We start from the raw sequence: 25,519 nt of genomic DNA, 5'->3' as shown, positions 1-25,519 counted from the left end.
ATACTCGGGTTTGATCTTATGATAAGTGGTTTGTTGCTTGACGCAAACAGAGGATCCGTTTTCTATCATATGATACGCAGCACTTATATTCGGGTTTGATCTTATGAGAAGTGGGTTAGGTGCATGGTTTGATTATATGCTATGAGTCCACGACTTTACAGTCTATCATCGGGTTTTCGATTTTGAGAAGTGGGCCCATGGTACATTGATCCATAAGGTCACGATAATTGGAGCATTCGATATGTGGCCCAGATGCTTACGGAGAGAAATAAAATTATTTTTTTTCAAATTTTTTTTTTTAAATTTAAATCTCATATAGAGCTAGATATGCAAGGATGCGACCGTTAACTGTAATACATTTACATATAAGATGACAGTGGATACCAAAAATGGTATGTCTAAATCCACGTTGAAACCACCGCATACCGAACCCTATTAAAACATCCGTGACCCACCTTGATGTCCATCAGAAATCCACTCCGTCCATCTACTTTTGCAGTTAATTTTAGGACTTGGACCGTAAAAAGACAAATCTGAAGCCCAAGTGGGCAACTTTGGAATAGTGTGATTAAACGCCTACAGTGGAAACTAAATAGGGCCGTCTCAAGACTCACCATGACGCTTGTGACAAATCTATCCGGTCCATCGATTTTTTTTACTCTCATCTTAATGCATTGGCCAAAAAATGTGGCCTATCCAAAGCTCAAGTGGCCATACGAACGGGAAACAGTGGGTATTGAACACACTCCATTAAAGCATTCATAGGACATGGTTTGTTTTGGAGAAATCCACCCTGTCCATCTTTTTTCGCCAGATATTTTAGGTCTCAGGCCCAAAAATTAGCCAGATCCTAAGCTAGAGTGGACCACACAACAAAAAATAATCAGTTTCGAATCCACGGTTGACACATCTTGGGGTTATATTGGGGCCAACTTTTAGCTTTGGATTTTCTAATTTTTGTATCCATGTATTAAAATGAGCTGACAAAACAGATTAATAGGATAGATTTCTACAACCCCTTGGAAAATCCAGACCATACAAGGCCCACCTTACATAATTCTAACATAAACATGTTAATTTAACACATATTGAACAATTTTCTTAGATAACCATTGTAATCTGAACATTCCTGTGATGACTGTCATGATTGTACGCGGTTCTTCGATATATTCTTCCTCAAGAGTTGGTGATTTCAAATGATGAAACAAAATTAGTTAAAGATATGAAGAAGGCATACCTCCAATCTTTTGTTGCACCCAAACATAATTCTACGGTCTATCTTTTTAACCTATCTTGGACACACCAATTGTAATCTCTCGATATATTCTTCCTCAAGAGTTGGTGATTTCAAATGATGAAACAAAATTAGTTAAAGATATGAAGAAGGGATACCTCTAATCTTTTGTTGCACCCAAACATAATTCTACGGTCTATCTTTTTAACCTATCAATCTTGGACACACCAATTGTAATCTTCTCAAATTCTCTCGAAGATGTCCTACGTGACTTAGTTTAAAAAACAAGAACTATATTCCAGAGTCACTGATGCAATGTGGATAGATTTTAAAGCTAAGATCGGGAACATTTTTATTAAGGAAATGGGAGGAATAGAGGAGCGTCCTTACAAGTTGGTTAATGATGTTCTCATCGATGAAACTACAGCTATTGGCTCTGATTGTTATATTGGCCCATGTGTCATGGTCGGTCCAAATTGTGTAGTTGTAAACAACGTTAGATTGAAGAACTATATGCTGATGAACGGTGTTACTGTTAAGCAGGCTGCGTTTGTGAAGGATTCAATTATTGGGTCGGGCTCGGTGGTGGGTCAGTGGACCCATATTCACAGGTAAGCATTGGAGGTGAGAAGGATATAAATCTCAGGTGGACCACACTATAGGAAAACAATAGTGATTGGATATCAACCATTAAAATCCTCCTAAGGCGCACTGTACTGTTATTTGACATCCAATCTCTTGGTTAGGTCATACAGACCAAGATGAAGGGGAAAAAATGATCGGCTTGATCCAAAACTTTTATGGCCCCTAAAAAGATTTTATTGGCCAACGTTCATTCAACACTGCTTCGTGTGATGTGGTCCACTTGAGATTTTTATATACCTAATTTTTTGTCTCATACCATTAAATGATCTATAAAAATAGATGGACGGCATGGATGAAGCACATACATCATGATGGGCCCACAGAGAACCTACCATCAGCCATTTGCTTGTGGCAGGGGAGTAGCTCATCCGTTTCCGATTTCCATACCACAATGGGCTTCATAGGGACGTGGATTTACTTCGAAAGGTTCGTGCGCTGGAAACTTAGGTGGTTCCAATGTGATGTTTGTGAGAAATCCACCCCGTCCATCCATTTTTTGAGCTCATTTTAGGCCATGAACCAAAAATGAGCCGGATCCAAACCTCAAGTGGGCCAAAAACGTGAGGATTGAACGTCCACAGTTGAAATATTCGTGGGGCCATAGAAGTTTTGAATTAGTCTAATATTTATTTTTTTCAATTCTTCCTAATAGTAATGACGTTATGAACGGTATAGATGGAATGTAAACATCACTGTCGACCCCAAGGAGGTTTCAACGGTAGGAATTTCCCTAGCCTCCTTTTCCTTTAATGCAACCCACTTGAGTCTTGGATGATGCTCAATTTTGGTCTAAAATCTTAAAATAATGTCACAAAATGGATGGACGGGGTAGATTTCTCAAAATCATGACAGTGTGCCCCACCTAGGTGTCCAGTGCGGGAACCTTGTTCGCTCCACAGAGCATCGCCGGTCTCTAGCTCAGCAAAGCGAATTTGTACGTACGCACGCCTTCTCTTGCATAAGGCTACACAACTAACAGACCAATAGACCATCGTCGTGGAGCGACCACATTGCAGTGAGCCACCACATTGCCGTTAAGGTACGACCTCTGTCGTAGATAGGCAGTTGTTATCATGGAATCATCTAGAAGGGGAGCTGAACTCTATATAATCTGCACCTTTTCTCTCTCTTTTTTCCAATCTTTTCATTTCCTCTCATTTTTATTAGTCCATTTTCCATTTTCTTTACTTTCTAAGCATTTTCATTCGAAGAGATAAAGTTAATCATTCATTTGTCGGCTCCCCGATTCCAAGATATCAAAAAGATCCTCAGGCCACAGCTGTAATGTCTAACAGCAGCTCATGTAACTGAAGTCATGGTGGTCTTTGATGGATACGAAGCCGTATATTTCTAATTCTACTTAATTTAACGTATTTATTTTCTTAAATATTGATTGAGTTTTTGAAATGATGTGGGTTTTTTTTTTCAGAGCATAATTGAGAAATCATTTTTTGAAGATGTTGGACTAATCTTGGGCTTCAAGATCTCATACTATGTTGGTGAAGAATCCTCTTTCAGTTGGCAGTGGTGAGAGAAGGTGAAAAAATGGTTAATAGAAGGAGAGGTGAAGAAATCCTTCATTTTAATGAGGGGCAACGTTATCTGTGATTTACAGCTTCCAGAGATGGTAGATGTCCATGAACGCCATGGTCGTATGGCGACTATGCTCCTTGAAAAATATAACTAGTAGTGAATTTCTTTATAACTTAAATAAGAGTCATCTTAGAAGCGACTCGTAATAGGGTCCGGATCCTCTGTTTCTCAAAAGTTTTTTTTTCCTCGCTTGCTGAACAGTGATTGGTCCATCTTAATCACCAATGCAATGACACAATCACATAGTCCAAATAGATTGCAACAACCACAATTTTGCTGCTTGACGCAAACAGAGGATCCGTATTCGTTCATATGATACGCAGCTTTGCACTTATACTCAGGTTTAGTCTTATGATAAGTGGTTTGCTACTTGATGCGAACAGAGGATCTGTTTTCTATCATATGATATGCAGCACTTATATTCAGGTTTGATCTTATGAGAAGTGAGATGGTTTGATCATATGCTACGAGTCCACGACTTTACAGTCTATCCTCGGGTTTTCTATTCTGAGAATAGGCCCATGGTTCATTTATCCATAAGGTCTCGATAATTAGAACATTCGATATGTGGCCCAGATGCTTACAGAGAGAAATAAAATTATTTTTAAAAAAATTTAAATCTCATATACAGCTAGATATGCAAGGATGTAGCCGTTAACCATAATACATTTACATATAAGATGACAGCGGATACTAAAAACGTTATGTCTAAATCCACGTTGAAACCACTGCATACCGAACCCTGTTAAAACATCCATGGTCGACCTTGATGTCCATCATAAATCCACTCCGTCCATCTGCTTTTGCAGTTAATTTTTGGACATGGGCCTTAAAAAGACGGATTTGAAGCCCAAGTGGGCAACTTGTTAATAGTGCGATTAAACGTCTACAGTGGAAACTAATTGGGGCTGTCTCAAGACTCACCATGACACTTGTGACAAATCTATCCGGTCCATCGATTTTTTTTCCTCTCATCTTAATGCATTGGCGAAAAAAATGTGGCCTACCCAAAGCTTAAGTGGCTATATGAATGGGAAACAGTGCGTATTGAACACACTCCATTAAAGCATTCATAGGACGTGGTTTGTTTTGGGGAAATCCACCCTGTCCATCTTTTTTCACCATATATTTTAGCACTCAAGCCCAAAAATTAGCCAGATCCTAAGCTATAGTGGACCACACAACAAAAAATAATCAGTTTGAAATCCACCGTTGAAACATGTTGGGGTTATATTGGGGCCAACTTTTATCTTTGCATATTCTAATTTCTATATCAATGTCTTAAAATGAGCTGGCAAAACAGATTAATAGGATAGATTTCTACAACCCCTTAGAAAATCTAGACCATACAAGGCGAACCTTACATAATTCTAACATAAACATGTTGAGTTAACACATATTGAACAATTTTTCTAAATAACCATTGTAATCTGAACATTCATGTGATGACTATCATGATTGCACGTGGTTCTTCGATATATTCTTCCACAAGAGTTGGTGATTTTAAATAATGAAACAGGATTAGTTGAAGATATGAAGAAGGGATACCTCCAATCTTTTGTTGCGCCCAAACATAATGCTACGGTCTATCTCTTTAACCAATCAATCTTGAAGACACCAATTGTAATCTTCTCAAATTCTTTGGAAGATGTTCTAAGACTTAGTTAAAAAATAAGATCTATATTCCATAGTCACTGATGCAACGTGATAGATTTTAAAGCCAATATCGGGGACGTTATTATTAAGGAAATGGGAGGAATAGAGGAGCATCCTTACAAGGTGGTTAATGATGTTCTCATCGATGAAACTGCAACTATTGGCACTGATTGTTATATTGGCCCATGTGTCGTGATCGGTCCGAATTGTGTAGTTGAAAACAACGTTAGATTGAAGAACTATATGCTGATGAATGGTGTTACTGTTAAGCAGGCTGCATTTGTGAAGGATTCGATTATTGGGTCGGGCTCAGTGGTGGGTCAGTGGACCCATATTTCACAGGTAGGCATTGGACGTGAGAAGGATATAAATCTCAGGTGGACCACACTACAGGAAAACAATAGTGATTGGATATCCACCATTAAAATCCTCCTAAGGCGCACTGTACTGTTTATTTGACATCCAATCTCTTGATTAGGTCATACAGACCAAGATGAAGGGGAAAAAAATGATCGGCTTGATCCAAAACTTTTATGGCCCCCAAAAAGATTTTAATGGTCAACGTTCATTCAACACTGTTTCGTGTGATGTGGTCCACTTGAGATTTTTATATACCTAATTTTTTGTCTCATACCATTAAATGATCTATAAAAATAGATGGACGGCATGGATGAAGCACATACATCATGATGGGCCTGCAGAGAACCGACCATCAGCCATTTGCTGGTGGCAGGGGAGTAGCCCATCCGTTTTCGATTTTCATACCACGATGGGCTCCACAGGGATGCGGATTTACTTCGAAAGGTTCGTGCACTGGAAACTTAGGTGGATCCAATGTGATGTTTGTGAGAAATCCACCCCGTCCATCCATTTTTTGAGCTCATTTTAGGCCATGAACCAAAAATGAGCCGGATCCAAACCTCAAGTGGGCCAAAAACGTGAGGATTGAACGTCCACAGTTGAAATATTCGTGGGGCCACAGAAGTTTTGAATCAGTCTAATATTTGTTTTTTCAGTTCATCCCAGTAGTAATGACATTATGAACGGTATGGATGGAATGTAAACATCACTGTCGACCCCAGGGAGGTTTCAACGGTAGGAATTTCCCTAGCCCCCTTTTCCTTTAATGCAACCCACTTGAGTCTTGGATGATGCTCAATTTTGGTCTAAAATCTTAAAATAATATCACAAAACAGATGAACGAGGTAGATTTCTAATAATCATGATAGTGTGCCCCACCTAGGTGTCCAACGCGGGAACCTTGTCCGCTCCACAGAGCATCGCCGATCTCCAGCTCGGCAAAGCGAATCTGTACGTACGCACGCCTTCTCTCGCAGAAGGCTACACAACTAACAGACCAATAGACCATCGTCGTGGAGCGACCACATTGCAATGAGCTACCACATTGCCGTTAAGGCACGACCTCTGTCGCAGATAGGCAGTTGTTATCCTGGAATCATCTAGAAGCGGAGTTGAACTCTATATAATCTGCACCTTTTCTCTCTCTTTTTTCCAATCTTTTCATTTCCTCTCATTTTTCTCAGTCCATTTTCCATTTTCTTTACTTTCTAAGCATTTTCATTCGAAGAGATGAAGTTAATCATTCATTTGCCGGCTCCCCGATTCCAAGATATCAAAAAGATCCTCGGGCCACAGCTGCAATGTCTAACAGCAGCTCATGTAACCGAAGTCATGGTGGTCTTTGATGGATACGAAGCCGTATATTTCTAATTCTACTTAATTTAACATATTTATTTTCTTAAATATTGATTGAGTTTTTGAAATGATGTAGGTTTTTTTTTTTTTTTTTCCCTAAGCAACATTGAGAAATCATTTTTTGAAGATGTTGGACTAATCTTGGGCTTCAAGATCTCATACTATGCTGGTGAAGAATCCTCTTTCAGTTGGCAATGGTGGGAGAAGGTAAAAAATAGTTAATAGAATGAGAGGTGAGAAAATACTTCGTTTTAATGAGGGGCGATGTTATCCGTGATTTACGGCTTTCAGAGATGGTAGATTTCCATGAACGCCATGGTCGTATGGCGACTATGCTCCTTGTAAAGGTAATATAACTAGTAGTGAATTTCTTTATAACTTAAATAAGAATCATCTTGGAAGAGACTCGTAACAGAGTCCGGATCCTCTGTTTCCCAAAAGATTTTTTTCCTCACATGTTGAATAGTGATTGGTCCATCTCAATCACCGATGCAATTACACAATCACACGGTCCAAATAGATTGCAACAACCACAATTTTGCTGCTTGATGCAAACAGAGGATCCGTATTCGTTCATATGTATACACTTTGCACTTATACTCGGGTTTAATCTTATGATAAGTGATTTGCTGCTTGACGGAAACAGAGAATCCGTTTTCTATCATATGATACGCAGCACTTATATTCGGGTTTAATCTTATGAGAAGCTCACAGCATGGTTTGATCATATACATGAAACCATCGATTTCATACCATCCTTATTTCTTTATTATGAGAAGTAACAAGGGTTCATTGATCCATAAGGTCCTCGAATTGGAGCGTTTTCTGATATGTGACCCGATAAGCATGGAGAGAAATTAAATTGCTTTTTTAAAACACCGTAAACCCTAACTCAGTCCGTGGCTCACTGCTCCCATCGCAGCCGTAGATTGGCATATAACATCCATCTCTATCAGCTCTTCTTTACACACCGGGCATGCGAATCGGTTTTTATAGTCTATCCAAAGGTAGAGACAAGGCCAACAGTAGAGATGGTCACAAGATGTGAGGACAGGATCTCTCGGGGTTTCGAAGCATATTTTGCAATTTAAACAGCTCTGGAGTTCTTCCACCATGTTTGTGAAAAGGAACGGTCAGATTTCAAATCTTGTTGTAGTTTAGTGTGAGAGAGAAAGAGAGAGTTTTGGAGGGATGTTATGCTTTATTACAGGGACGTAATCGTCTCCAACACGTGTTTTAAGCTGATAGTAAAATACCCAAGTTTTTAAGGGCCCACCATGTTTCATGTGTGATATCCACTCCGTCCATCACGTTACAAATGTTATGTTTATCGTCCATACAAAAGGTGAAGTTGTAAAATATTCAGATTGTTCACACGAATGGTAACAATGTAAAATTGCACCTAAAAGACCTGGGGGCCCACAGTAATGTTTATTTTCCATCCAAACTGTTCACGAGGTCACGTAGACCTGAGGTTCACGGTGATGTTTGTCTACCATCCAAACTGTTGATAAGGCCACTCAAACCTGGGGCCCACCGTACTGTCTATATGCCATCCAACCTGTGGATGAGGTCACGCAGACCGAATGAAGAGGAAAAACAAATATCATATCTGATCCAAAACTTTTGCAACCCAAAAGGGTTTCAATGGTAGGCGTCCAATCCAACCGTTCCCTGTGATGTGGGCCACCTGGGCGCCACATGTGGCTAATTTTTTAGCGGCCCACAGCTGGGTGGATGGCCCACCAAATGCAAGGTGTTGATGGTCGACACACATCATGGTGGGGTCCACAGCTGGGGCCGTGGGTCCTAGCCGGCCCAGCGTCCACGTAGACGCCGCCTGCTGCTGCCTCATTGTTTGTTTTTTTTTGTTTTATGTTTTCTTGGGGTTTCTCCTAGGTGAGGCCCACATCAACAAAATCCACTCCACCCACTCGTTCCTACGGCTCAAGACAAGCCAAATGAGTTTAATATCCGAGGTATTTTAGTGTATGGGATCATCAGGTGGATTTTTAATGGTAAAGACCACTATTTTCCAAGATACGGCCCACCAGTTACTCGGATTCACTTCATTTTTCGGTTCAATGCCTAAAATGATTTGGGAAACGGGATAAACAACGTGGATTGTATACATACATCAAGGTGGAGCCTACATGAGCGGCCCACCCCAAAAGCAATTTTTTTTTTGTTAGCTATGTTAGTACACACCCATGTTAGTATACGCACCCCATGTTAGCTACACACATCACTTGGACCCACGTCCAACGTCCAGAGATGCTGGACGGCATGGATAAACAGGGACATCATGGTGGGTCCCACATGCACGTGGCCCACCTATTTGGACCACTTAATATTTATGTTTTCCTTCCATCCGGGCCCGCTAATGGGCTGGATGGCGTGGATCCAACACATTCATCCGATGGGTCCCACATGCAATATGTGATTCATGGTGGGCCATAGTCACCCCTTCGTCATCATCACCATTCAAAGAGAGAGAGAGAGAGAGAGAGAGAGAGAGAGAGAGAGAGACCCTGCCACTATGGGCCCCTCATGGATACAACACATACATAAAATGGGTCCCACAACAAGTGGGCCCTTAATGGAAATTAACGATGGATCACCCACCTCTAGGCCTTCTCCTTGCTCCCCTAGCTTCCTTAGCTCCTTGCCTTCAAGTTTGATGGTGGTAGATGATGAATGAACGGTTGAGATGTGAGATGAGAGGGTAGGGAAAGTGGGCTACACTTGTTGTTTTGAGAGGGGGAGAGCTTGGACGTGGGATAGTGTGTTACTTGGGAAGTGAGGAGATGAAATGAGAGAGAGAAAGAGAAGTAGTGGCTGAAGGGATGGGGTGATGTGGTGGTTGTAAGGAAAGGGTGATGAGAGGTATGGTTGTGGTTGAAAATGGGGAAAAAGAGGAATGGTGAGGGGAGGGAGAGAGTTGACTTTTGAAAAGGTAGGGATGGGTTGTTGTACTTGGGGTATGGCTTATACTTAACATTGATTGATGGGACATATAATATAGATTCCCTCGATATTTGTAACGCGCAGTGTTTTCTTCGAATTGAATGCGGGCCCACATCTTCTGACCTGGGTATCGGTTTGGTGCGCAGGTCACGGCATTAGAACCGCGGCGACGATGCGGTCGCTAAGGTACAAGTTTCAAATTGAGCCAACGTTGGTATGTGGGACCTGGCTTAGGATCGTGCGCAAACGTCAAATATGGGTGAAGGATTGCCGAAATTCGACTAGAATGACTGCGAAAGTTCACGAAATGGTAGGGACTATGATATGGGTCTTACAGTTCTGTTTGTCAGCTAGATCTATTAGCTCCTAATACCTCGTAAGCTGACAAATAAAAGGAGGAATTTTCTTGAGGAGGGGCTCGCATCTTATTAGCTAGTTTGTATGACAATAGCTTAACAAGGTGATGATCAATAGTTAGTCTGAGAGGGGGATCAACCATACCAGGACTAAGATACAGCCCAGACTCTTATGAGTAGTGAGGAATTTTTCACAATGGGCAAAAGCTTAATGGAGCAATGCCACATGGAGGTAAAAGTCCAGCGGATCATGAACCTATTTTTCCAAAGAAGAAGCATTGATGGTATCTGCATCTTTTAACCAAAGGACTATTTAAAGAATTACTAGTAGAAACATCGAAGGGAATGAGCCTTAGCCTAACCGAATGAGCTACTATTGTTGGTAACCCAACCTATACAAGTAGAGATCACAAGCAATATGTTCAATGGGTAAACAACAAGAAATGAGGAGACTAAGAAGCACTGTAGAGAACTTGCACGTTCCTATGGTGTGGGTAATGCAAGTAGCAACATGAGGAATGTTGAGTTTTTAAACTCTTAATGATCCATGATTGTATGTGGTGTGTATCCAATTGTTGTGTACACTTGATAGAATTCACTTATATGATTATGGAAGTGGGGCCACTTCTTATGTGAATATATAGGCCGTTTCTCTAGAGCATTCACGAAAATTCAAGAAAATGTGCATGGCCAAAATGCACCAAATTGCAGAACTAGTTGTAGTAGAAAAGTTATGTCAGTGGCATATATAGTCATTTCAAGGGTCAGGTTAAAGACTGTTTGTCACTTGATTCATGTAAATCTTTCTTGCTTACTCTAAATGTCAATTAAAGTCCAATAAACACCAACACTATTACACAACTTTTCTATCTTAACCTGAAATATCATAAATTTTGAAACATATAGGGATTGTTGTATTTTAAATTATTTTTTAAAATAAAATGGTGTTTCAAAATTTTCAGCCAGACCATGGCTATGGGTGCATGCACGCATGCGCAAGCGGTTGTGTCTTTTTGTGCAAGTCTGAAGTGTTGCACCCCTTCACCTTTTATTTTGAAAAGTTATTTCTTTTCAGGTCTAAGGGTTACACCAATTGGATTCAAACCCAACAATCACAATCCTTTATGAAAGGGTGTCTCTAAACCCTTAAGGGTATTCACTCATAGTCTATAAATAGACTTTCCCTCATCTAGTTTTACAATGAAAAAGAATATAAGAAAAAGTCTGATTTTGCTTTCAAAGTATGGTTTAAGTATTTTTTTTTTTTTTTTTTTTTTTTTACTTCGGGTTAAAACTGCAAGTGAAGGGGTTTGATGTAGAACATGACACAAATACATTCCTAGTATGGTTGGACCAAAAGAAGGTGGACTGTAAATTGATTATAACTTTTGATCTGGGTATCGCTATGGGGCACATAACCTATCAATCTTTATTAAAATGGGCCATCTTAGGTGAACCGACCCATAAAGTGAGTCATGTCTGTCCATTTCGTTAGAAAACGCACACTTTCAGCTCAAAAAAGAAATTTTAAGAAAATTTTACTATTTTTAATCATTCCAATTTTTTTAATATTTTCTTACTTTTAGAGTTTTAGATTTTCTTCTTTTTTGGAAACAACTTGAATCATGCTAGGACTCTTTTAGAAAAAGTTGATTTGGAATTTTTATTTTTAGAAAGTAGGTTTTAGAAGAGTTTTATTAGGATTAGGATTTTTATTATATTAGAATTTTTATATTTTTGGTGATTTTTCTTTATTAATGGTGTAAAAGGGACACATGCATTAGATAATTATCAAGCAATTTATTTTGAATTTCTAGAATTACTTCTAGTTTTTATCTTTCCTCGTGGATTCGAGGCATCTCATGTGAGGAGTCCAGAGAAGCTCCATGGATTCAAAGTACTTCTCACCTTGAGGAAGACGGTGCTTGACCTCAACACCTCCTCTGTGTCACTTGCCCTCATGACAATCCTCTTCGTTGCTATTGGATTGAGGAGTGTGTTGCTTAGGGTGGCAATTGTGCAAGTATGTACAAAAGAGATAACAAGCACTTATATAAGATTCCCAACAATCAAACAAAGTGTGTTGGATATATAACTATCAATCTCCATAGTTCATTTGCAAGCTAAAGAATTCAGTGTGTTGTAGGCAGCACTTCCTCAAGGAATTGTGCTATTTGAACTTGCTAAAAAGTACAATGTATATCAAGATATCTTGAGCACTTCCTCAAGGAATTGTGCTATTTGAACTTGCTAAAAAGTACAATGTATATCAAGATATCTTGAGCACCGGGTAAGTATGTCCTGGGCATTCTAGCCATTTGAATAAGAGTGAGCTTCAGTGGCACCTCTATCACTGTGAGCTATGGAAGTGGATTGCGTACTAAGTAACTTATCATGTACTCAGTAGACTCTTTGGGGTGCACCATAATATATGTGTCTCATCCATGTTTTCCATCCATTTTACAAGATCATTTAGGGCTTGAGACAACAATCGAATCATATACAAAGCTCAAGTTGACCACACCACAAGAAACATTGAGAATTGAACGCCTAGCATCCAAAACTTCTTAAACGCCACAAAAGTTTTAGATCAAGTTGATATGTGTGATTTCTTTTCATCCATGTTTGACTGACCTTATGAACAGGTTAGATGACAAGTAAACATCATTGTGGCCCTAGGAAGGTTTCAATGATGGGCGTCATTATCCCCATTGTTTCATTTGGTGTGGTCTACCTGAGGTTTCGATATGCTTCACTTTTCGGCTCACGTCGTAAAATGATATATAAAAATAGATGGACAACGTGGATAAGACACATATATCCATGGTGGGTCCCAGATAATATAGAGGACTATGTTATTCAGTACGTAGTCCGCTTCCGTAAGCTACCATGGTACTGGGCTGATGTGGGTCCACGTGATGCATGTATGAAATCCAAGAGGGTGAATATTATCCCGTGATTCCAAAACTTAGTCCGGTCCATGAATTAGGTGTGCCAAAAGTTGGTTTACAACTTGGGAAGGAATGCCAACCCTTGATTTGCATGAAGGGCCCTCTATGATGTGAGATGGGCTCTAGGCTGTTCTGTCTCTTCATCTGGCATGGATGAAGGGTCAAACCAAAACTTGGGCTCTTTTCCAATTGGGTAGACTCTTATGAAAATCAAAAGTAGATGTTGGGGATGAAAATGGCCGGGTTTAGCCAAAACTAGACCCGCCCCATTTACTAAATAGGTTTGGGTCCAAATTTTTTACCTAGACCCTTTTACTAAATGGATCGGTCGAGGTCGGGTCTGAGTCAACCCCATTAAACCCCATTTATTAATGGGTTTAGGTCTGGTAGAGGAAGATCCACCCAAGCCCATATATAAATGGGTCGGGTCTAACAGGTCTAGTTAAGGGATATCCAAACCTTAAACTAGACTCACTTATAAACTGGTCTAATAGGTTTGGTTGGATCTAATGGGCTTGGGTCACCTTGATTTTATATCAAAATTAATCAATGCCAAATAATAATAAAAATTAAATTTAGCAACTTCTCATAATAATAAAAATGCAAATAATAGCATAGGTAAAGATTGAAATAATAAAGATGATCTTCACTTAGTTAGTGTAAGACCCGACTCGAGTTCGCATGTGTGCATGTGTGTGTATGTGAGTATGCTTTTCGTTCATCTTGGTCCTGCATTTCTACCGATCGAATCCCAGTGACCTGCGACCCTTGGATTATGTTTGCGGTCATCCTTAAGTTTGGTCACGTAGACCCGACTCGGATCGAGCCGAAACTTGTGCCATCTTGTTCGCATCATCGTTGCGGTTTCGATGCCACATCTTATGTATCCATCCAACGTGTAGATCATAAGTTGTGTGTATTTCATTTTTAGCCCTTGATCATGGTCATATGGCCCACCTAGGGATAGTGTGCATGGATTTCTAGGTAGGTCCCATTTCTTAATACTATTTCCAATACACACTACACACACACACACACACTACCTAAGCTCTATTCCTACACCACCTACCTCTAAACACCACCCACAAGCCTAGAAAACCTACTAACCCTACAACTTTGGTTGTAACTCCCTATTGCAATCATCATTCTTCTCTAACCACGGCAAGAGAGAAATGATTACCTAGCTTAAAAGGCTCTCTCTCTCTCTCTCTCTCTCTCTCTCTCTCTCTCTCTCTCTCTCTCTTCACTCCCTCTCATTTCTCCCCTTCTCTTTCTCATTTCTCTTTAGCAAGAGAGGGTGGGACATCCACCCCATTCCAACCCTATCTTCTCATATTTCCTCTCAATCTAACCATCCATATCCCATCTCACCCATTGATATGGTTCCCTTGGTGCACTAAGAGCTAGAAGATACAAGTTTGGAGAGATCTAAGGTGGGTGTACTTCTAGGATGTAGGATTCCCATTTTTATATTCTTAGATCTCTTTTTCTTTCATATAGGAAGTGTAGGACCCACCGATCAATGGTGGAGATCCTACGCCATTCCTTAGATGTGGACAAATGACCTATTTCATGCATGCATATCCCATGCATGGGGTTTCCCTTTATGGGCCCCATCATGGAGGATTATTTGGATTTCATTGCATGATAGGTCATCTAGTCCTTAGAATCATGGTTGGGATGGTATCCCAACCATTGATCTTGATTCTAGGACATGCATGTGTTTGATCTGTGTTGTATCATGTAAATCAATTAAATGTGTGGTGTGATTGATGAAGGGGAGGGCCTCAATGTGGCGGAGCTCGTCCTCTTGTGGCTGATCCTTTATTTTTCTAATGTTAGCATTCTGATCATGCATGTGTGGCCCACCTTATGGACCAACAAAAGTTCAGACCATCCATGGAGGTTAGATGTCCATGGCAGTCCATCCTTAGACATGTGGCCCCAAAATCCACCTAAACGAGACACATGCAAGGGGTTTTTGAAGATGGTGAAGGTCGGGATATTTGTGGGGCCCACTGGGGTGGTCCACAACATAATTTTTAGGGGTTAAATCCCATCTTAAATGATGTATATATTTAATTTCTTTCAATTACATGTTGCTGTCCAAATCTGTTTGGACAGATTTTTAGGCCAACTTGAGGCCAGAATTTAGGGCTTTTGGTGGGGTATTTTGTACCAAATGATATATGATTTTTGAAGGTACATATCCCATCTATAAGCATGCCAAATTTCAGCTTCAACTGACCTCATTTGGGTCTCCAAAAGAGTGGACCAATATGGGTACCTTGCTTAAATTTCTGCTGTAATTCCAACAAGGTTGCAATTTGGAAACTCAAAATTTTAAAATAGTTTCTGATCAGGTGGCCCACTTTGGTGGACCCTAACTTATACTACATATATATATATATATATATATATATATATATATATATATATATATATATATATATATATATATATGAAGGTTTAAATTTTAATTTTTCCAATTTTTAGACATCCAGGGCCTACCCCATTGGGTGCTTAATCATGGTCTATCCAGAATTCTACACTTAGTAAAATTTCTGAACAGATTGCATTCCTTAATTTAAGTAAAATAATTTTGAGTATCAAAAAATTATGAAAATTTACAGAGAGATGGCCTACCCATGTTAGGACCTACTTACCAATTTTTTGGACTAACGAACCCTTGTGTACACCGTGATAAAGGCTGGACTGGCCCACCACATTGAGACGTCTAGGTTAAACAGATTTTCTGGAAAGACTATTTTCTTTAAATTAATTAAAATACTTCTAGTTATCCAAATATCACAAAATTTTGTAGAGGTGTGGCTCAGACATGAAAGTACCACCTTGTAAATTTGTAGGGACATCGGGCCCCTGTATTGTCTATGGTACGGCCTAGAGTGGTCCACCAGGGTGGGACGCCCATGCTGGGGCGTCCAGCCTTGGCTGGCCGTCTAGGCTACTTTGTGGGCCCAACTAAATGTATTGTATATCCCACCATTCATCCATGTGGGGACCATAGGGGACTTGATCATCCTCCCCTTTGGTAGCATCTAATTGGGGCCCATTGGATGAGTTTTTGGACCAAATACCCAGGCCCATAGAGTTGCCTACACATGGGACGCCCAGCCCATTGGATTGCTACTGGACATCCAATCCAGAATCATGGACCATCTGATTTATGTGTTTAATCCACTCCCTTCATTTGGTGGACCCCCCTGTGACATTTATGGGTCACCAGGAACTAAAATAAACATATAATTTAATTAAATTTTGAATTTTCAGCAATACCATATTATGGGTGGGCTGGAATTTCAGCAATAGGCCCATGGTTACTGCCCATAAATGGATGTTTTGGGGCATCATGGTGCACCAAATTTGGACATATTTTTATGCATATCTTGCCTTATTTTTAATTAGATTTTAGACTTAATTAGTGCATATTTAAGGCTCATTCCAATTGGGCTTTTATTGGACTAGTCTTCTTAGTTATTTGTTGGGTTTTCCTAGGCCCATTGTCTTGAAACTTTTTGATAGGCCCATTAGACCTTTAGGGCCTGTATTTTCATGCCATGGTGATGGGCTTCATGGGCCAAATACTCAAGTATTTGGGCCCTTACTTGCCAATTAAAATAAACGTATACTTGGGCCGAGATGTGAGGCCCAACTTACTTGTTTTAAAAATAAGGATCACCCATATGTTGGAATAATGATGTAAGACCCGTATCCTAGCCCGTATCATTCTATATAGTCCTACGGTCGTCCTAGTCGAATTCCGGTAACCTGTGACCTGTAACCAACATTTGCATGCGATCCTAAGCCGAGTCCTGCATATCTGAGTCAACTCGCCCGAGACTTGTACCAGTGCGACCGCACCATTGCCGCGTCTCGTGCGCCGAGGAGATACCCAGGCCAGGAGATATGGGCTCGCATTCAGTTTGAGGAAAACACCGCGCATTATAAAATCCAAGAGAACATCACATCAATCCCATCAATCAAGTACACATCACCTCACATGTCAAGTACAACCCCATCCCCAAGCAACCCCAAAGTTAACTCTCTCTCTTACACCCAAGTACACCCATCACTCACCCATCCCTCACCCATCACTCACCCATCTCTCTCTCTCTCTTACACCTCTCTCTCTCATCTCTCTCTCATTTCCTCCCAAGCAACCCACATCCAAGCAAGCTCCATGAGAGAGCTTTGTGTGGCCCACTTCCTATCTCCCATCCCCACCTCCAAAACCATTCTCAACCGTTGAAGTTCGTCCCTTGGAGCTCAAGGATGCATTGATGGAAGAAGAAGTCCAAGAAGATCAAAGGTGAGTGATTTTTGTTTAGATTTGATGATTTAAGGGCCCACGTGTGGTGGGACCCATTTAATGTATGTATTCAGGGGCCCAAAGTAGCAGGGCCCCTCCCACGACCGATCTCTCTCTCTCTTCTTTTCCCTCTCTCCCTTTTTTTATTATTTTTTATGGTGATTTATGGTACGTGTGGCCCACCTGATGCGTGTATGCCATCCATCATGTGGAGCCCACCTTGGTGTGTATGAGAAATCCACACCGTCCAGTAGATCTGGATGATGAGACCCACCTGATGTGTGGATTTTATCCACACTGTTTGTTCATGAACCGGATTGGTTGGTGTACCTCGTGCCAGCTGTGTAACTGCTGCTTTGACGCAGCAAGCTCCGTGGTCCCACCAGCAGTTGACGTCACCAAGTTCTGTGAGGCCCAACTTGATTTTCTTCAGGCCATCCATCCGCTGGTGAGGCCATACCATGGTATATGTATACCGTCCATCCAGCCTCCCTTATTATTCCAGGTCTTAGGCCTGCAAATGAGACGGATTTAAATCCCAGGAGGAGCAGACCATCCTCATGTTTAGATGTGGGGCCCACCCACACGTACTACACATGTGGGATGGGACCCACCTTGATGCATATTGATGGATGGTGCTGTGTGGTGCGCACCATGATATATGGGTTTTAATCCACGCCGTCCATGTGTGAGGGACGCATCGTGATGTAGGTGTTTTATCACCATGGTGTAGGCCACACGTGTGGGGCCTACATTTGTAGCCACGTCCATGGACCCCATTCAATGCACGAGTGTTGCATCCACACTGACCACTCGTGTGGGCCCCTCCATGATGGTATATCCAAGCTGTCTGTCCATCTGGACGGAACCGTGGGGCCCTGATGTATATCCTTTATCAACGTCGTCCATCCAATCCCCTGGCCATGGGCCAAGGAATGAGGCAGATCTAAATCTCTGGTGGGCCACATGCGTGGACCCACCCATGCCATCCATAGTCTGAACGGTCAGACCGTCCAAATCTGTGGGACCCACGAGGGGGTATGTGTTTTATACACACCGTCCAGCATCCAGACCTGGACGCTAGACTTCTTTCTTCAATAATAAAATATTATATTATATTATATTATATTTATATATATATAGGATCCACCTGTTGGATGGATTGGCCGAGGTACCACACACTAGCTATATAGCTGTGTACTGACATTAGCAGTTCTATGGGCCCATCACGATGTATGTGTTAGATCCCAACCATCCGTCCATCGTGGACCCACCATTGATGTGTTTTAGACCCAAGCCGTCCACCTGTTTTGCCATGTGGGCCACACCGTGATGTATTTATTTCATCCACACCGCCCACACATCTGGATGGTGCTGGACAATTTTTGGATGGTGCTGATCACATTAGTGAGCCATGTACCCCTATGATTGTGGTCAGTGATACACATGTTACACCTACAACTATTGAAATGATTTTAGTGTGGTCCAAGTCCACTTGAGGCCCATTGATGCGGCTCATCTATAAGGCCCATCGTGATGTATATTTGAGGCCCATGTGATAGGGCCCACCTCCTTATATTTGAGGCCCATATGATGGGGCCCACCTGCTTGAATCAAGGCCTATGAGTAAGGCCCATTGTGATGTATTCGTGGCCTATGGGCAAGGCCCATTGTGATATGTATTAGGCCCATGACGTGAGGCCCATTTAATGTATTCGAGGCCCAGAAACATGGCCCATTTGATGCATATGAGACCCATGTGTAGGGCCCACATGTTGTGTATTAGAGGCCCATGTGCAGGGCCCACCAGTTGTGTATTTGAGGCCTGTGGATGCAGCCCACCTTGATGTATTTGTGGCCACCCGTTAAGGCCCACTTTAACATATTTGTGGCCCATTCATGAGGCCCTACCTTGAGGTATTTATGGCCCATCCATGGGGCGCAATCGAATATATTTGTAGCCCATTGATACGGTCCAACTTGTTAAGTATGAGGCCCATTGGTGCAGCCCATTAATGCGGCTCACTTGATGTATGAGAGGCCCATGGATGTGACCCATCGTGGTATATATTAGGCCCATGTGAGCAGCCTATTGTGATGGATTTGAGGGCCAGACGATAGAGCCCATTGCGATGTATATTAGGCCTTTGTGTGAGGCCATAGGCCCACTTTATGTTTGACTCTATGTGGGCTACTGCTTGGGAGCGATGTTAGTTGAATGTCCACATTGATGGGCAATGATGGTTGGACATCCACATTATGACCTTCCCTTAGGCCTTGTTAGGCCCATTCTCATCAAGGTCGATTATCGTGGCCAATTGCTGATTCCAATTGTCGTGGCTGATTCTGATTATCGTGGTCGATTGCGTATTCTGATTTGTCGAGGCCGATTATATAGGCCGATTCCAATTGTTGAGGTCGAGTATCGAGGCCAATTTTGATTGTCGAGGCCGATTCCAATTGTCGAGGCTGAGTATCGAGGCAGATTTCGATTGTCGACGTCGATTGTATAGGCCGATTCCGATTGTCAAGGCTGAGTATCGAGGCCAATTTCGATTGTTGAGGCCGATTGTATAGGCAGATTTTGATTGTCAATACCGAGTCTCGAGGCCGATTGTATAGGCCGATTCTGATCATCAAGACAGATTCCGATTTATCGAGGCCGATTGTATAGGTTGATTCCGATTGTCAAGGTCGAGTATCGAGGCCGATTCTAATTGTCGATGCCAATTGTATAGGCCGATTCCGATTGTCAAGGCCAATTTCAATTATCGAGGCCGATTATATAGGACGATTCCGATTGTTGAGGCCGAGTATCAAGGTCGATTCCGATTGTCAAGGCTGATTGTATAGGCCGATTCTGATTGTCGATGCTGAGTATCGAGGCTGATTCCGATTGTCGAGGCCAATTGTATAGGCCAATTTCAATTGTCGAGGCTAAGTTTTGAGGTCGATTCCGATTGTCGAAGCCGAGTTTCGTGGCCGATTCCGATTGTCAAGGCCGAGTTTCATGGCCGATTCCGATTGTCGAGGCCGATTGTATAAGCCGATTCTTATTGTCGAGGTCAAGTATCGATACTGATTCTGAGTGTCGATTTCGATTGTTGAGGCCAATTTCAATTATCGAGCCCTTTTTAGGCCCGTTCTGGCCGATTCTGATTTGTCGAGGCCAATTGTATAGGCCGATTTCGATTGTCGAGACCTATGTGATGTATATGCGACCCGTAGTTGAGGCCCATTGTGATGACTATTCAGCCTGTGTGATGTATATGCAGCCCGTATTTGAGGCCTATTATAATGTGTATTCAGCTTGTGTTTAAGGCCCAATGTGATGTATACGAGGCCTATGTGATGAGGCCCATTGTGATGCATTTGAGGGCCAGGCGATGGAGCCCATTGTGATGTATGTTAGGCCCATGTGAAAGGCCCATCGTGATGTGTATTAAGCTCTTAAGTGAGGCCCATGGTGTTGTATATCAGGCCCTTTATGAGGCCATGGGTCCACTATATGTTAGGCTCTATGTGGGCCACCCCTTGGGGGCAATGTTGGTTAAATGTCCACATTGTCGAGCCGATTATCGATGTAGATAATTGAGGCTAGTTATTAATACTGATTATGAGTATGTGACATCATAGCATCATAATACATGCCCATACGCATCATCTGTATATTTGTTATAAGATGTGATTGGCCATTGCATATGTCATAGGGTAGGTTGTTCATTGGACTCCTTGATAGGCGGAGTTGCTCCATATGAGCGCACGGTATGCGTAGGATTGATGCATGATTGGACTATGTGACTCATGCATCTTGCATTTGTGTGATATGACCACCGTACGCCCTAGCAACATCAGGGTCGTAGCCTCCATAGGTATTTCGTGGATGGCCAGATGGGACACCGAAAATCTATTTTACATGGGGTGCTATAGATATCCATGGGTGAAAGTTCCTAAACCCTCTTGGTTTCAGAGTTTGCTCCAACATCTAGACCGAGTGGATGCACGCATGAGGGTCATATACCGTTAGGTCACGTCTCCCATTGTGTCGTGGTCGGTTAGAAGGGGGTACGACCTTACCTGCCTGAGAAGAGGGGGCAATGCTAAGCTGAGTTTGACCAGCTCGAGGAATGGGTCCATTATCGACGAGCCGGGCCTGATATTGGTAAGTGGATAATGAGGTCTCTTCCACTCACCTTGTTGCGCGTGATGGAGCGGCAATCTGGTTTGGAGTATAATAGACTCCAGTGATTTTTTAGAGAGGAACCGTACTGATATGTGGACTTATTTAGTAGGAGTTGCATACTCATATATTCATTTCATTCACTATCCACTCGGGCTAGTGGTGCATAATTAATTATTGTGTACCTTTGCATGGCCAGAATTTTAATTGGGCGCGCGACTAACTTAAGATCAGGAGTTTACCACATTGAGTCTGACTGTCTAAATTTAGGTATGGGACTGGTTTGGATAGAAGTCCCTTATGGTGGACCCCGTAGCCTACGATACTACGTACTATCATCTCGACTTCACACTCTAGCTTCATTATTTTATTGGCATCGCATATTGCATTACATCCTTAGCACATAGTATTGGCTTGCTATCTCCGCATTGCATAGCTGATCTACATTGCTTCCTTAGTATATGATATTGGTTTATTATATTTTTACATCGCATAGCTTAGATAAGGCTGATGGTATTTATGAGCCTATCAGTATGTTTTCGCATTATTCTGTTATTGTATGATTTATGGGTTTGTCAACATTTTTGCTTACTCTGATTACTCTAATATTGCTTACTTGGCACTTACCTTGTGCACACACATTCACCACCCATTGAGCTTTCTATAAGCTTATGCACAATAGATGCACGATAGATGTGTGCAGGTGGCGTTAGGTTACACCAGCGCTAAGCTTAGAGCATGCAGTGGACTTCTGTAGCTTTGATTTTCGCTATATGTATTTTCCTTTTAGCATTGTATTCAAATGATTATATTAGTGGCTATGTGATGATGATGTTGCCTTTGTGATTTGGGTAAACTTGTGGTTATGCTTCTTACGAGATAAATGTATGTTAGAAAATTCTCCTTGTAGGATCCCGGGATTAAAATCTGGCATATGGGCATTAGGAGCCGAGAATGGGGTACTACGGAAGCTGTTAGCATCGATTCAACGATTCGGATTCCTATGAGTCCGATCTCCGCGTTCAGGGCGTGATAAATGGGTTGCCCATTAAGCCCACCACAATGAGTTGAATTATGACCTTTATGGTTGGGCCCAAACCTTGCTTGAGGGCTCACCATGTTGCCTATGTATTGGGCTTAGTATATGGCCCAGTAGGTCGTGGATTGCTTAGGCCTTAGACTTTACTTTATATGCATAGTGCGCTACCTTTTGGGACCCAGTTATGGTTGAATGTCCTCCTTGTGGCCCTAAGGTACGCCCATAGGGTCCTCATAGGTGGTTGGAGTCCCACCTTGGACCTTGTTAGGACCGTTTCCTCCTTAAGGCTTTATGACTCTCTTAGCTTGTGGGTCATCTCAAAGTATTGGGCACCCACTAGAGGACTTCACTTCTCCGTAAAGTACCTGTCTACGTATCTAGACCTTGTCCCTCCTTGGGAAGGAGGAATATATTCTACAGGTAGCTCACTTACATCATTGTGACCCATATCCATCATCTGTGTGAATTGATTGCATTGTATGGGCGTCATAGAGGGACGGAGTTTCTCCCCTTATGCACATTCAGTGCCTGAAGCTTGTGCATGATTTGTATGTGTGACTCATGCATTGACATCGCATATCATGATGATACCGCCCTTGCTTCACTAGGGCCTTGCCTCCACAGGGACATTCGTGGATGACTGTATGTGTGGACATCGGAAATATTACTTGAGGATACCGGGTGCATAGGATGCCCACGGGTGAAATTCCTAAAACTTCTATGGTACCAAAGATCTGCCCCAACGCCTTGACCGAGTGGAAACTATGAGCACACGAGGGCCTTATACTGTTAAGCCGCGACTCCCACTGTCGTGTAGTTTGTTGGGTAAGGGTGTGGCCTTACTCGCCCGATGTAAGGAGGCATTGCTAGGTTAAGTCTGACTAGCTCGTAAATGGGTTCGCTGCCGTCAGGCCTTGCTGGTGATTGGCTGTCCACAGCCGGGTAGTGAGGTCTTTTACGCTCGTTTGACTGTGCAGGGTTTGTAGAGCGGCAGTCATCCAGCAGTGTAATGGACCCCGGTGATTTCCTTATGATTGGAAATGTACTTGATATGTGGATTGGTTATGAGCATTGGCATTACTTTACATCGCATTTGCATTGGCTGTATAATCTCCTTCATGCATTGCCTTGGTAAGGCATCATGTACTCATTGCATCGTATTCATGACAAGCCTTGGTAAGGCTAGTGATATTGTCAATGAGTATGTTTCCCTTACTGTACCTCCTATTATTCTTCTGCACACAATTGTCACACACTTTCACCACCCTCTAAGCTTCTATAAGCTTATGTATGATTAATGTGTGCAGGTGATCCTAGGCAGGCGTCGTAACGGCAGAGCTTGGATTAAAGTTGAGCTTGAGGAACCCGGTGTTGCAGACTTTTCTTTCCTTCTTATATTATCTTATGTATGTCCTTTTGGACCTTACGGAAACTTGTAAAAGTTCAAATTTATAGTGGATTTTGTGATGTGAGCCTTTGTTATTCTCATATGTACTTGCTATGATGTTGGGTATGCTCGTATTGGAAATGGTTATACTATTATGGAAATCCTCCTTGTAGGATCCCAGGATTGGTACCTGCCTCAGGAGCCGAGAATGGGGTACTACGGAGGCTGTTGCGGCCAGAATCGACTATCGGGTTCCTTGTGAGTCCGGTTATTGAGTCTATGGTGTGACAGGAGTGGGTATCAGAGCATAGCAAGTAATTCTAGAATAACTTAGGATAACATCGCATGTCTATTAAAAGCTTAGGACAAGTAGTGTCCCGAGACCCTTCATTTCACTCCATATTGAGCATGTAATTGTCATGATTCCTTGCATCGTCGTTATTTTGTAGACTATGCCGCCTAGACATGGCACCCATAGTCGTGGTACTTGTGGTCGTGGTGCCCATGAACGAGGTGCCAAAAATACCCGTTCTACTCAAACGAATCCTGCTCCAAGTTTTGAGGACCCAATTCTCGAGGCCCCAATTCAGCCTCCTGTTGAGCCCGTGGCGCCCGTTCCCTCAGTTGCTCTAGTTCCCCCACCGATTCCCCCTCCTCAGCCTGCTATTCCGGTTACAAAGGCTCCTGCTCCGTTAGTCGCACCCGTGCCTCCGCCCGAGGCAAGTGTCATTCCTGCTTTTCCGATAGTGCCTATAGGCGCCGAGCATTTTCAGCAGCTGATGCACCTTGTCGCTACCGCGTTGCAGACTCGTCAGCCTGCAGCTGCTCCAGTATCTGATCAAGGTGATTTGCCGCGCACTAGTGCTATTTTCAGGGAGTTTAGATAGCATGACCCTTCAACATTCAGGAGTGATCTCGACCCTTCTGCTGCCGAGGCATGGCGCACTGAGATTGCAAGGATTTTCGACAATATGCAGTGTCCAGCCGATCAGAGGATATCCCTTGCAACCTATCTTCTTCAGGATGAGGCCCCGTCATTAGTGGTCATCCGTATCCAAGATGGCCGGACCAGATTTCATTTGGACCCGGGAGGAATTTATGGTTCGTTTTCACCAGAAATTCTTCCCCGAGCATGTTCAGATCCCGAGGGCGATCGAGTTTGAGACCTTAGTTCAGGGTGATTTGTCAGTATCACAGTATGAGTCCCGTTTCTTGGCCTTGTCTAGATTTGCACCTCATCTCACCAGCGATGAGAAGATGAGGGCTCGTCGCTTTGTGACTGGTTTGCGTCCTGCCCTTCGTAGCCGTGTGGTGCGACATTGTTTGGAGACGTTTGATCAGGTTGTCTATCGAGCGTTGGTTTATGAGGAGGACTGGGCTATGACCCACAGATCGAGAGATCAGAGTTCTGGTGGAGACCGGAAGAGGAGAGCACCAGCCGGCATTTTCAGGCAGCACTATCAGC

This window comes from Magnolia sinica, chromosome 10 (genome assembly GCF_029962835.1).
Source record: "Magnolia sinica isolate HGM2019 chromosome 10, MsV1, whole genome shotgun sequence".
In the NCBI taxonomy this organism is placed as follows: Eukaryota; Viridiplantae; Streptophyta; class Magnoliopsida; order Magnoliales; family Magnoliaceae; genus Magnolia; species Magnolia sinica.
Note: the sequence above shows the minus strand (reverse complement) of the source record.